General features: G+C 37.9%; 1 long non-coding RNA gene across 1 annotated transcript; it reads left to right on the top strand.

The window, feature by feature from the left end:
- The first annotated feature begins 2170 nt into the window (after positions 1 to 2170).
- Positions 2171 to 3377, top strand: LOC122057341. The gene is made up of 2 exons (XR_006133507.1): positions 2171 to 2400; positions 2548 to 3377. It is a non-coding gene; the product is annotated as an uncharacterized LOC122057341 (long non-coding RNA).
- Positions 3378 to 10283: the final 6906 nt, after the last annotated feature.

The following is a 10283-nucleotide window of genomic DNA, read 5'->3' as shown; positions in this document are numbered from 1 at the left end:
AAAATAAATGCTATATATATATACTTCTTTAAAATACTAAGTAATTAACATGGGTGGGTCACTTAGGTGGGTGGATGCGCCCACCTGTCCGCCCACTTGAGGGCCAAAACTTGGGATTTTGGCAGAATTCGGCCCTCAGCGCGAATCAAATGGAAAAAATGGTAGAGAGAGACACACAAGTAGGTATCTCTACTTAGCCAGAGGGATGCACCATAAATAATATGAGCTTCCCTACTTGACCAGAGAGTACTCTTATCTACTTGGCTTTAGGGGAAGTGATGCAATATAAATAATGAGAATAAAAGAATGGTTCCATGGCTAGAGAGGGGCAAAGCCAACACATGCATCTAGCAAAGGACCTTGGTGGAAAGGGAAAGCATCAAAGTAAAAACTCAAATTTAAATCCTAAATTAAGAATGATGGGTAAAAAGAAGAGGGAATGAGAGGGGAGTGAGACAACTTATGTAAAAGCCTACTTACCTGAACTTCAATCCTTGAACTGAAAACTTGATTGATTTGAGATGCCACCAACCCTAAAAACAGATATGAACTAAATCAAATCCAAAATTGCTAGGCCAAGAGAAAACAAATCTAAAAGCAAAAATTGAACTTGAAAGAGATGCTCCACAGGTTGGTCTTGTCACCTAGAACTAAGCCTAGAACTAGAAATTAAAATTATTACACCTTTGAATAACTTGAATAATAAAATAAAAGGCTTGCATTAATCAAAATAAAAGACTTGCATTAATAAGAAAAAAAATTTACAAAAGTGCTTGCATAAAAAAAACTAACACAAAGAACTAAAGAGAAAAAGAGAGTGTAGCACCCAATTTTGTCACCCTCCTTAGGCTATGATGAATTACGGATCATAGACATGACCCCTTGCTTCTGATTAATAGAGGTGATGATTGACTGTGGCAAACTTGTCCATGAACACTTCATACCTACCCAAAAAATGTGCCAGCCCTCGTGCCCCCGTGCGCTCGCTGCCTACTAGCCCTGTGCACCCTTGCATGCCAGCCCCACGTGCCAGCTGCCTGCCAATGTGCGTGGGCTCAGCCTACCCTATGCACCCATGTATGCCCCGTACACGATGTAATATACGTATGCACCTTAATATACGGCTACATATCTGCTTTATCCGTACATGGCCTTATGATAGGTGCATGTGCACGGTTTGAGTATTCCCGTCTCTTCTGGCACTGGCTCGGACTTGTCGGGTCAGCCGGTGTTTAAGGTCACTCTTGTCATCATAGTCCATAAGGAACCCGCTCTAATTCTCTCCGGTTCGGGTCCTGCATGGTTAAACCAGGTCAACCGTGTAATCAAACCGGGTTTAAGAAGTAAGGTATTACAGAGGATGTATGGTGTGAGACGGTACAAGGGTATTGTGTAAAAGGGTAAAAATGTCAATTCAGATTCTTACTTAACAGAGACTGATGGTAGGGGGTCTAAGTCTAATTTGGTAAAAACAGAGGGGGTGTTCTTATAATAGTGGCATTCTTTAGGGGGTGGCACTGTAAGTTACCCTTAATTTAACATTCCACATTCCTTGTAACAATAAGAATATTTCGTTTGAAAATTTTACAACCATAAGTTGGAGAAACCCCACGACCAGGGGGAGTGAGTGCTTTGACCTTCTAAAGGTAAAAATCCCAAATAAAGTGTTATTATTTCACTCCTTTTAACTCCCATATAATTAATAAAAATTGGTTCCATTCGGCTTATTTCCACAGAGCCCATGACCAGAGAGTGATCCTACAATTGGGAGGATCTGGACATGCATCCCGAGGTCATCCCAATCATAAAATTACTCTCTAGTCCTGGACTCCATGGAGAGAAATCCTATCTGATGTATAGAAATTTAGAAGCAACTGAAGAAACCTAGCTCAAATTTGATTCATTATGGTGATTCTATGCAAAACGAGACATCACCCAGTTTAGCTCATCTACCACATGGTTTGTTGTTGGACTTCATGGACGAGTCAGTGGGATTTGAAAATGTGATTTCAATCCGATCTGAATCGTCTGGTTTGGACCGTTTCAAGTCGATTTCAACCCGATCTGAATCGGAATCAACTTTAACCGATTCAATCCTGATACCAATTTTCAAACCCTAAATGGTACCTTTGGCTATAAATAAGAGGAACCACTTCTTCCATTTCAGTGCTCAGGTTTTAGATCTAGCAGAGTTTCTACGTTGATTTCCTTGAGCTCGTCGCCGGCTTCATGCTCTTGTAGTCCAAGAAGGGATGGAGTTTGGTCTACCTAAACCTCTTTCTCTTCTTGGATTACACGAGCACGAAGCTCAACGACGAACTCGATGAGTTCATACTTCAAGCCTCTGATCCTGGCCAAGAAGCTGCAGAGGTTTAGATCGCCGCCTGATCTGTGCAACAGGTAAGGTCATCTCTTTCTCTCTCTTTGTTCTGTAATTTTGAATCGTTTTGACGATTTTCTTGGATGTATCTTCCAGTGATTGGTCTGATCTGTTTCTCTTTTGCGATTTTGAACCATTCTGATGATTCTCTCCGATGGATTTTCCAGGGATCGGTCGGATCAGGTAAAGAAAGGTTCAGATAGAAAAGTGGAAATCTTGCCGGAGTTAGAAAAACAGAAAATAATTTCCGGCATCAAGTATCAATAGAACACATGAATCCATCCCAGAAACAAGATATTTGTTTTTAGTTTCCCCAATAACAATCAAATATGGAGAGTTTAGTATAAGTAAAAGGGTTTTCCCCTAACAAATTTCGAATTTCTTTAGAATACCACGGATCATGATGGATCTGGAGCTGCTTCACAAGCTCCCTCACCTGGTTAGCTCATTGAACAAGGGAATCTGCCGATCTGCCCTCAATCCCCAACATGCGCCGATTTAGATTTTAATTTACAAATCCGACAGATATGCGAACAATTTGAATATGGGAAAAGGGTTTTAATTCATGTTTAAGAGGAAGGATCTACAATGTTCTTGGAGAAGGAAAAAAGAAAGGATGAGAGGTGAGAGGCAGTGGATTGTGAATCAGTGCGGTAACGTGGTCAAAACATTTACTTTTCGATGTGAGGAAGCTGAGAGGTTCTCTGAGCCTGAGGTATATTGAGTTAGGAAAAGTCATCCAAATATGCCTATCAACATATGTAATTAGGGGAATTCAATACTAATCCTGTATCAACAAATTAATGTTGATCATGGTAGATTCAAGCATCATGTGTTACATCATATGTTTGAAAATATGTATGTATAATTTAAGAGTGGGTGTGGTTGGTTGAGTTGTGCTATCAATCAATCTCTTTAAAATTGTAGACAAAGACATGCTTATGGTGGAAATTGGATTATTGCGAATATTAAACAGCCCTGCAAGCTTCTCAACTTAGTTATCATTGCACTTGCTTACTAAACTACGTCAGGCAATTGGATACTAAACAATATGAGAGAAAACCAAGAGAAGATTGAAATTGGAGTTACTTCCCAAGTTGATTGAGAGGATTAAACCCCCTTTCGTCATAAGATTGAAATTGATATTATCAGATTGACAGAGAAAATGGATTAAAGACAACGTTTTATTAAGGATTGTCTTCAAACGATGCGTTAAAAAATCATGATTTTTTCAACTTGATTTATATACTTATTGATCATGCAAACTAAGGACATGACTATGAAACTGATATTGTTTATTAAAACAGAATTGAGCCATTTACATTAAAACAGTAAAGCTGTTTAGTAAAATAGTTCATGTCTTAGGTTTAAGATCGGTTAGTTAAATGGGTTGGTTTGGTTTGGTTTTAATCGTTTAACCTATCAGTTTCAAATTAAATTGATATCATGAAAATCGAATCGCTAATACCGTCAAAATTGATTTGTTTAACATGCATAGTGATTTAATAGAATAAGGGGGGTTAATTGATGTGTTTTCAGTTTCACATGCACTTTAACTATACGAGAAGTTATGTTCATTAGAAACTTTGTTTGTATTTTATTTTCTCCATGTAATATTTTCTTTTGTTTAGTTGTTTGGTTATTTTAACAAAACATGATGGGTTTAATGCAAGGAAGAATTAAGGTTATATAAGTTGTCCAACAGTCTATTTAATAATTTAGTCATATGCTTGTTCAATGTCTCATTTAATTTGATAAGAAATTGAAGCATTTATTAACAAAAACAACTTTGAATAAGGACGTGAATAAAATATAAAACGATTGTTAACTGTTTAGAAATAGTATGGATTAAACTGCGATCAAAACAGTTTAGAACCGTGAAATTGACATCGTTTAAAAATCGTGAAACTGAAACCATTTATTAAATGGTTCAATTTTGGTTTTAGCCAAATAAATGTGAATTGAACCGAATTGTATACATTGAAACCAAACCGATTAACACCTTTAAATTTCAAAAAAGTGTTTCAACAGTCAAAACCTATTGATCACTTAGATGCCTACTAGGAAAAAAAGCCTTCTAACTAATCTTGATGAAAAGAAATCAATATTTAGAAGCATTAATTTAAAAGCATTTAAAATTTCAATAATCACCAAATGATACAAAATATTCGGAACAAATTTAATTGAGCATGTTAGAAGTTGTATGACATATCGTTGTTGATATATTTTGGATTTGAATCTAAATTAGAACAAAAGGCCTGGACATAAATTGTTGAATTTTTTTTTTGAAAATATTATTATATAAAGGATTTGTTAGAGTTGTGTTCTTTCCCATTCATAAATGACCAATGGATGTGGCTATTAGAAAATATGTTTTGAATAGCCAATAAACATGTCTTGTAGAAATAACATGTTATTTAGGCACATGTCTCTCCTCAGATAGTCCTTGGGTTGTGTCTCTTCCTTCTCTATATATAGAGAGAATGTTTGGCTTATTTCTCTAACAATGATTTGGTAGACAATCCTATCTTTGTTTTTCTATCGGCTTTCTCTCTCTATTTTTTATGACTTTTATGTCCAACTAAGCACAACTCTTGGTATCCTTGGATATGTCTAGTACGTGAATGCATCACTACTGGATAGCATTATATTTGTTAGGGGTGTCAACCGGTCGGTCCGGTCCGGTTTCGGTCGGGCTTAATCGGTCTTGAAGACTTTCAAAGGCTACATCGTGTCCGTCCATTTAACTAATCGGGCTTAGTTATTGAGGGCATGGTACACTTTATATTCGGTCGGTCGGCCTCGGGTTATAATCGGGCTACCTTAATCGGGTTTTAGTCAGGCCTTAACCAGGCTACGGACATGTTTAATGTTAAACGGGCTTTAATCGGTTTTTAAACTGGCCCTCTTTAAAATGTGCTCTTATATTCCGACCCACTCATGCAAACCCAAAAAAATGAAAATAAATCAATAAATGATACCAAATATAACCATTATTTAAAATGTGAACATGTCTTTACTTTTTAGTTTTTATTCTTTAATTTGGGGAGTAAAATAGGTATTTTACAATCATTAAAGGGTCGGGCCTAGTCGGTGCACAATAGGCCGGTCTCGATCGGGCGTTGTTCGGTCGGTCTCAGTCGGGTGCCCGACGGTTCAATTAGCAAAACCGAGACCGACCATTTATAAACGGGCCGGGCTCAAGCCTAACACGTTTAATAAACGGTCCGGGCCGGGCCGATCTATAAATAGTCGGTCCCGATCGATGTAGTCAGGTCGGGCCACGAATTGACACCCCTAATATTTGTGTTGTTTTTATTTTGGAGGTTGATTGGCAAGTAAATCTAGTTGCACTAATAAAGGGCTTCTACAATCTTGAGGTGAGTATCCTTCCAGCATGATTAAACACATTTAAGTGTTGTAGAATCTTCGTCGAGTTGTAGTATTGGTGAATTCGAATCAAGTGAAGTTAATACACTCCTATTTGTGGACATTGTTACATAAGGGATAACTCTTATATTCCTTTGGTATTTACATTTTTTTTATTCGAATTTACATTTTACTACATATTGCAATGCTATAAAAATAGTAACACTCTTGGGTTGTGGGGGGGGGGGTTCTTCTCTTTCTTAAAGTTTGGTATTGTTTCTTAATGTCAACTCTTGATTATGGTCTTCATTATAGCTATTCAGTTATAGTAGTTGCTCTTTGCTGTTGCTAAATCCCAGATGTCTCCCTGTATAAATTTCAGCTCATGTGAGACACTCTTACCCCTTTGTAAACTGCCTCTTGATATGGCATTATTAAAATACAGTGTAACATCATTTCTGTTTGTTAGTTATTCTGAGAACAAGGCAGATTTGCTTAGGATGACCACTACCCCATACTTTATACTTTGGTTTCCTTTTTATCTGTGTACTATTTTTTCTTAACTACTTGAATCTAATTTTCAGCAACTTTTTTTTGCTTGGAGAAGTAGTTGGGGTTTTCCCAGGGGTTTCTTCTCTTTCAGTACTTCTCCTACCATTTATATGTTTGGGGTATTTTGGTCTTTTGGACCCTTATTGACTGACATGATGCCCTATCAAATCTTGTGTTGACTTCAGAATTTTGATCTTTTTGGATATTTTGGTAAATTTCAAAAAGTAGGTACACTGATTTAAAGAGTGGACCTTGATAAAATGGTAAGGTTGCTCCATTGCGATCTAGTAATCGCTGATTTGAGCTGAGAAATAATCTCTCCACAAAGTGGGGATAAGGTTGTATATATCATGACCCCATGGAGCTCCTAGTTGACCAAGAGGTGCCTTGACAATGCTGTTTGGTGGCTTTGCATATTTTTGGTTACCTTTACCTTTACTTGACTGGAAAGTCTGTTTTTCTTGTTTGTTTAAGACTAGGTGTGCCTTTCCTTGTTAGAAGAACAACATGACATATTTGTGCTTTAAGAGTCCCAATTATATATAGTTATGGGTGTCCTCTTGGATAACTTGTGAAATTTTATCTTTAGACTCACAAATCCTCTTACATGGCTTTGAAATAAAGCAACTGGAAATAAACATGCAGGATTACTCAAGAGGCTCTCCATTATGTTTCTTTAAGATTTGCTAAGATTACTTGTGACCATATGAGTTGCCTAGGTGTCGCTCAGGTGACCGCCTTTGCATCCAAGGTCCTTGATAACTAGTGTCTGTCGCCAGTCAGGCTAAGGGGATTTGGTTGACTTGGCCGCCTTTTTGGTGTCGTCTTGCTTCCAAGCCCCCTCCAACGCATTGGTTCGCCTAGACGCCGTGATAATTATGCTTGTAACTGACCTTTTAGCTTAAACTGAAAATACCTTCCCCGTCCCCACTCCCACTCTAATTGTGCTAAAATCCTAAAACAAATCAATCTCTTAGATATAGTTATGCCCTAATTCAATTCAATTTAACTAATAGGATATTTGGATATTAAATTGATTTGATTTAGTACAATTCGAGTGACAGGGTTATGGATATAAATTCAGTGAAGGCTGTCCTTTACTCAAGGACATAGGTTTATCAATGCACTAGTCTTGAGTTATGCCACATGAGTTATTTCCCATTTGTAACTTCAGAAGTAGCAACAATGGTTTCTAGTTGCATCAACATGAATAAGGTCCTGTAGAGAAATGGAAGGTCTCCCAGAGGAACCAGGTGAAGAGAAATGGTCTGAATTGTGCACCTCAAATTTCTGATCAGAGATGGCTCTAGGTAAGGTGGTAGCACAACACTATCAGAAGGGTGGGCACATATGTGAAGTATTGTTGTTGTTGACATGGTTAATGATGAACCAGTTTGGTGAAGATTTTGAATGTGTTTGTGTTCATGGTGTTGGTGTACAATGTCTTGTATTCCGTTGCAGTTTAATCCAGCGAGTACTGGTGCAGACCCCACCCAATAGAACTACGGTCCTTCTACTCATGGCCCACCATATAGGAGAATATGGTCTGATTCAAGAAATGTAGAAAAACATTCCAGTACTCCACTCAATGTAAGGAATCAAATATCAACAGAACTAACTATGATATCTTTGCAGGTTCCTTTCTTCTTCTTACAGAAGTCGACGAAGGAGATAAGAACCTTTGGGGTTGAAAAGGCAAGAAAAGAATGTATCATAACAATTACACTGTTGCTTATACATTACTCTATCATCAAGAATGGGATCTACTTATGTCACAGAATAGAACTCTTCTTTTGTACCTCCATTTTCCCATTGTTCTCCTTTACCAGAAGGAGAAATGGAGAGAAAAGGCAACCAATTCCCATCACTTGGAATCTGCCAAAGGCTTTTCAACTTCATCTTTGACAGCATTGTTTCTCGAGGCCTCAAACGTATCACCTTGGGCCCTCCTAAGGCAAATGGTTTTGTTGATATCCCCATTACTGGCTCCACTGGAGCTTACTCAGTTACGGACAGCAGCTCTGAGAATTCGCCATCTTCTATTGTCGCCGACGGTCCTCCAATTATGGGTGGCACTCAAACTCAATTGCAGAAGGATGTTCCGATGGGGATAGGGACGGGGACAAGTTCATTGAAGACAATTTCATTGGAGGGTCAACAATCCAAGCAAAACATGAACAATGGATCAGCAGAAGTGGTAACACCTACAGCAACTGATTCTGAAGTAAAAGTTCCGAAGAAGATTGTCAGTTTTAGAGATGATGTAGAGGTGAGGGTCATGTCTAAAGGTAAAGAGAAGAGAACATCAAAAGAGAAGTCTACACAAGCTTCTGAGCCAGATAAAGGTGGGAAAGGGGATCCTCCAAAACCAGTTAGACCCATTCTTAGGGTAGCCTCCAACATAAATGAGAAATCAGATGCATTCATCCGAAGCAGGAAGGAAGTTCTAATTAGATCAAACTCTACCCCTGATCCAAAAGGATCATCTTAGTTTACACTAATGGGGTTGATCCAATGGCTCTGGGCTACAGCTTATAACCATGAAGCATGAAGTCATTAGCTTGTTTAATAAGTCCCTGCTGGAATAAAAGTTGGTTTCAGTTGTTTCTCTCTCTCTCTCTCTCTCTCTCTCTCTCTCTCTCTCTCTCTCTCTCTCTCTCTCTCTCTCTCTCTCTTCCTCCCCTTCCACCCCCCTTCTGTTGAAGCAAATATCCATGGATGAGTCTCGTAGTTTATGAACTCTGGAAAATCCAAATTGGTGGGGATACTTTCAGTAAGCATCTTACTTGTAAGTTACATTGTTGGTTTATTATAATGGGGAAAGAAAGGAGCTGTGTTGATGACTTGCTTGGTGGGCATGCTTTGTATTTTAGTACTTTATTGGAATGTAATTTGTGGGTTGTTAAATGTATAATCTACACCCTTTCCTCTTCAAAGTAAAGAATCAATGTACTGTTTCATTAGTCAATATAGAAAACTGATTTCATCTTCCTGGTAATAGAAATTTTTTATAAATCTCCAATATTTAAAGCAATTTTCTTATGAACACCACGTAAGTGTCAAATAAGGGAAATTGATTTCTGTGGGGGACTGTATCCCCTATGCCTATACACATGGGGTTATAAATTGGGTAGTCGGGCCTCCATGAAAGAAAAAATGATTCTTCTGTGAATGCTTCCTCATGTGTTTTCATTGGCTCCCGTGCACGCACATGGACTACACTCCCCCACGGGAAACACTTGAAACACTTTCCCATAAAATAATTTGCATATTTATTTTTTCCTTGTTAGTATGATATAATAGTACCATTTTACATTTGTACTCGAAAAATATGCATGAATAATGACATCTTTTAATACATTTTCAACTTATTTTTAAAAATCTTTTTATATTGACATAATGATATATTTCTTTCAATTTATTTTTGAAAAATCCTTTTATACCCCTATCTTAAAGGATTTTTGTGAATATGATAAAGGGTCTTTCAAGAATAAGATAAAGGGCTTTTGTGTTGTAAGAGCAAAATTTTTTTCGGGGTCAGCAATTTGGGAGGTGGCGATGGAAAGAGGAATAGCCACACTACCCCTGTGCCGCACGCTAACTAGTGACACCAAAAGGAATGCGGGACTACACATTATAGTATCATACAAGAAGGACCGGGAGAAAGACAGCTACAATGCCCACTAGCATACAATGCTGCTGGCATACCAAGCTCTTCCCCCAAAATATGACAAGATCCATGATGCCATCCTCTTACATAAGTGAACGACCAGTTCCATCCTTCACAAAAAAATAAAAAAATAAAAAAATAAAAAAATAAAAATACAACAGTTCCATCTGACCACCAACGCAACTCGATTGAGATATTTTTTTGTCACTATTCGGTCCAAAAGGAAAATGACAAGATAGGCTGAGGATCACTACTAGGTCGTCGTGTGGCCACTGCTCACATTTGCATTGCAAACCAATTATAGTAGGTGCA

The sequence above is a fragment of the Macadamia integrifolia genome, chromosome 12, assembly GCF_013358625.1.
Source record: "Macadamia integrifolia cultivar HAES 741 chromosome 12, SCU_Mint_v3, whole genome shotgun sequence".
Taxonomy (NCBI): domain Eukaryota; kingdom Viridiplantae; phylum Streptophyta; class Magnoliopsida; order Proteales; family Proteaceae; genus Macadamia; species Macadamia integrifolia.
Note: the sequence above shows the minus strand (reverse complement) of the source record. Positions and strands in the feature narration are given on the sequence as shown.